At 47.2% G+C, this 4250-nt stretch overlaps 1 pseudogene; it reads right to left on the minus strand.

Annotated features, from left to right (window-relative positions):
* The window catches only part of LOC105295089, a 37336-nt pseudogene extending 34922 nt beyond the window's left edge, over window positions 1–2414 (minus strand).
* Window positions 2415–4250: the final 1836 nt, after the last annotated feature.

Below are 4250 nucleotides of genomic sequence, written 5' to 3' on the forward strand. Positions count from 1 at the left end.
GTTGTCGCATTTGGGGGACATCTAGTGGGTAAACACCAGGAACGCTGCCATGCTCGCCACACCACAGAGGCCACCCCCACGAGGAAGGCCTGTCCGACTCACACGGTCAGGAGCGCCAAGGCCACGGCCGAGGAGCCCTGTCCTCAGTCCTCCGTGCTTCCTTGTCCCTCCGCTCGTCCCCGTGTTTCCTTGTTCTGGAAATTTTTGTCTAGCTTCTGACAATTAGAAAACCTGAATAATTAATGTAATTTTCCCATTATCAGACTTTCATTAATATCTACTGGTAGAGGTGATTAGCTAGACACTACACAGTACATTAGATCTCATTTCTGCTGGGAGCTTGTAACCTCGGGCAGACTTCTTCCCTAAGCCAGAACAAAACCCAGCAGGAGTTCAACACTCCTAACTTACATGCATCGGTAGGGAAGGCTTTGCATTCTCAGAGCTTAATGGAGCAGGGAAATGTTTTCCAGGTGAAGAGATGGGGGGCCAAGTGGAAGGCAGTGCCATATGCCTCTGGGGGAGCTGAGGGAAGTCATACCCCCTCCCTGTACCGGCAGCACAGCCATGTGGGTGATGCTGGAATTCAGAATCCTAGAACAGGAGGACGGATTCGTCTGGGGCCGTGCAGGACGCGCCCTGAATGTGTCATGTCAAGCCATGTGTGCCTACATACCTATTTCTTTCACAGCTTGCTTTTGGTTTAACTGATGAATAATCCTGCAAATGATCTAAACTCTCCCTTGGACTTTGCTTTGACCGTGTAAACACAGCTACAAGCTACACAGTTAGTTCTGTACTTGCAGCCTCCTTAATTGTCGTAAGTTCTTTAAACAAAAAGCGCACATTTATTCACTGTTCCTTGCAAACCAGCTTTCGTTGAGACATAGCATCAGAACCCTTTTAGGAAGAATAGCTCTATACATTTCCACAAAGCCCAAGGCAAACGTTATTTATGGGAAACAAGCTTCCCAAATCGTGAATTGTTTTTTTCCTCCGAATCCTGAATTCTTAGATTTCAAATTTCCTAAATGTGGCTTTAAGGTAAGAACACAGTCCACGGCCTTACCTGGTTGCATTATCTCTAAGTAGCCACAAGAGGGCGTGCGAGGAACACAATCCTCCTTGGAGCTGGGATTCTGGAGGCCATTTCCTTTAATACACAGCCCCAGAACTGGCAGTTTCCCGTATTCCAAGCTGGTGAAACAGATCCTTAGAACAGTCACTTACACATCTTTTTAACACGATGTCTACACAGAAGAGGGAGAAAGGGAAGGTCCCGTGACGTTTTCTATCCTGAGTCTTTTCACGTCTGGGAGAGAGGTTCAGCAAAATCAGCTCACGGGGCACCGTGCTGTTTGATTTAGTTGGAACTTTCACCACGGGGGGACATGGCTAACGCTGCTGGGTGGCTTGAGGATTTGAGTAGAATAAATCACTCCAAGTTTGAAAGATTTTTTTTCCACAGTAATTCATTTCTGCCAAAAAGGAACTTGTTGATTTGGTTGGCCTTTGGCATTTTCAAAAGAAAGGAAATCATCATTCTCTCTTTTCTTTCAAAATAGAAAAGAGACTAGGAAGTCGGAGCCGGGGGTTTCCCCCCCACCCCCACTCTGTTTATGTGCTATTGTCGCAGGCGGGTGTCCCACAGAATGAGGAGAGCTCAGATACCTCCAAGGATACCCAGAAAGTCACTGCTGGGTGCTCTGGGGTAGTAGGACATGGATCAAATACGGGGCTCCCGTAGGACAGTGGTTCTCAGACTTTGCCGTACATCACTGTCACCCAGAACACTGGTTCAAACACAGACTTTGGGGCCCTGCTATGAGATCTTCATTCAGGAGGTCTGAGATGGGGCCTGAGAATTTGCATTTCCAACAACTCAGATGATCCCTATGTTGCTGGTTGGGGAGCACACCTGGAAAATCACCTCTTTGGGGAGTATTGTAAGATTCCTAAGACTTCTCAGTTACTCCCGAGGTGGGGCCTGGGTACCTGCAGCACGTTTGCCCCAATAATGGATGTGGGCTTGGCTCCTGAGATTCCCAGCCTGACAGTGTTCCATACTCAGACCTCCCTGCAGACTGTAATGCCCCACAAAAGCCACACTTCTGAACAGAATAAAACCCTCAGGCTGCATCTCCTCATTTTCAGATCACCTTCAGCCATTGAGCTGCCAGTGGCTACGTTCTCTGCTTTTAAATCTTGCTGCATGGGGGACTATGGGCAAATGCATTCTATATGAGTGGACAGTTTGGCCAGACTGCGTACATCGACTTCATCTCTGGGTGACCTCGGCCAGGTGACCTCTGCTTACATTCCTTTTCTCGTCTGTGAAGCGGGAACAATGGCTGCACCTACCTCACAGGTGGCTGCATATACCCAAACAGTGCCGAGAACAATGCCTCACCCATTCTTCTTGATACATATTAGCTACTGTTGTCATCCTTCATCTTGACTTCTGGCGTCCCTTGCCTCATATGGAAACTTGAACCTAGAAGCTTCCCTGTTCCCAGGAGTGCGCCCCATGCTGTGTTATCGAGAGCCCAGGAGTATGGCGCTACCTTTAACCCTCTCACCTGGCTGAGTAAACGGCCTAGCTATGAAGCAGGGGCCCAAGGGCAGCTCTAAAGGTCACTTATGGTTTCGAAGTGGTAAAGGTATCCAACCCAGGTAACCGGTTCAAGGTTTGTACATTTCGAACCACCCGTTCGTTGTCTTGACTCTGTGGTCTTTGTGACAGATTAGAAGGACCTGGGCAACCGCTGCTCTCTGGGCCTTGCGATACGAACAAGCAGCAAAATGGCAGGAGGAGAAGAGGAAACACAAGTGCCCCTGGCACACTGCTGTGTGACTCGGGACAACGCGCCTCACCTGCCCGTCTGTTCCCTCAGGGATAAAACACGTGTATGACGCAAAGCTGTCTCAGGCTTCCAGTCATGTTTTCCATATATTTTCACGTACGATCTATAACTAAGTAATATTTAACTATTTGTAAACTTCAAACAAATATCTTTGATGTGGATATTTATTTTTACCTTTTTATTTAAAAACGTTATTTATTGAACAAGTAACATATTGTCATGATGCGAAATTTAAAAGGTTGAAAAGGGTAAACAAGGAAAAGAAACCTCTCTCCTATACCCATCACCTACTACGCAGTGTCTATCCATTGAGATTAAAATAAAATTAATAGATTTTGTGTTTTTGAGCATTTTTAAGTTCACAGCAAAATTGAGTAGGAAAGTACAGAGTTCTGCTCAGCCCCTCCCCCAACCCCCTCCCCCACTGTCAACGTCCCCCGCCATCGTGGTACGTTTCCTGTAGTTGATGAACCAGCGTGGACACATCATTATCGTCCAAAGTCCAGCGTTTACATTAAGGTTCATTCTTGGGTGTTATATGTTCTGACGAATATGTAAACACGTATCCACTGTTATAGTATCACATGGAATAGTTTCACTGCCTTGAAGAATCGCCTGTGCTCCATCCCTCCTCCTTTCCACCACACCTTGGCCACCACTGATCCTCTGCTACCTCTGCAGTGTTGCCCTTCCTGGAACGCCATCTTGTTGAAATTATATAGCATACAGCCTTCTCAGATCGGCTTCTTCCCCTTAGCGATATGCATTTAAGCTTCTCTAGGTCTTCATCTGTTCATCCTGATAGTCATCTTCATCTATTTGTAGTCACCTACCAAAGGACATCCTGGTTGCTTCCAGGTTTTGGCAATCTTGAATAATGCTGCTATGAACACTTTTGTGCAGCTTTTTGCGTGGACATAAATTTTCAGGCTGAGATTTTTAAAGCAGCACCTCTGAGATGTAAAGAAATCGTAATCATTGGAGACTTAGGACTGTTTCGTATTTCTTACCTGCGTCTCGTATGGCAGTTGTTATCAAGCAGCCAGAATGATCGTGGTCGCAGTGCTTGTAATAGAAACGTCTGCTGCAGCATGTGTCCTGCTCTCCCCAGGCTGACACTGGTTGGGATGTTCTCCCTGTGAGGAGGCTGGGTGGGATCGGAACATTTCTCTTTTGATCGCTCTTTTTTCTCCTTCCCGGAGTCTGTGCTGCTGCCAGAAGCAGACAGGGCTCTCTACTGCCGACGTGACTGTATCACTCCGGTGTTCCGGTTTAGATGGTCCATGGTCCAGCTGTTTCCATCTCCAGCCCACACGTAGCATGTCTAGCTCCCGCCCTGGTGCGTACATCTATGTCTGCGTCGATCTAAGTCCACATCTATTTCCT

This window comes from Pteropus vampyrus, unplaced genomic scaffold (assembly GCF_000151845.1).
Source record: "Pteropus vampyrus isolate Shadow unplaced genomic scaffold, Pvam_2.0 Scaffold99, whole genome shotgun sequence".
In the NCBI taxonomy this organism is placed as follows: Eukaryota; Metazoa; Chordata; class Mammalia; order Chiroptera; family Pteropodidae; genus Pteropus; species Pteropus vampyrus.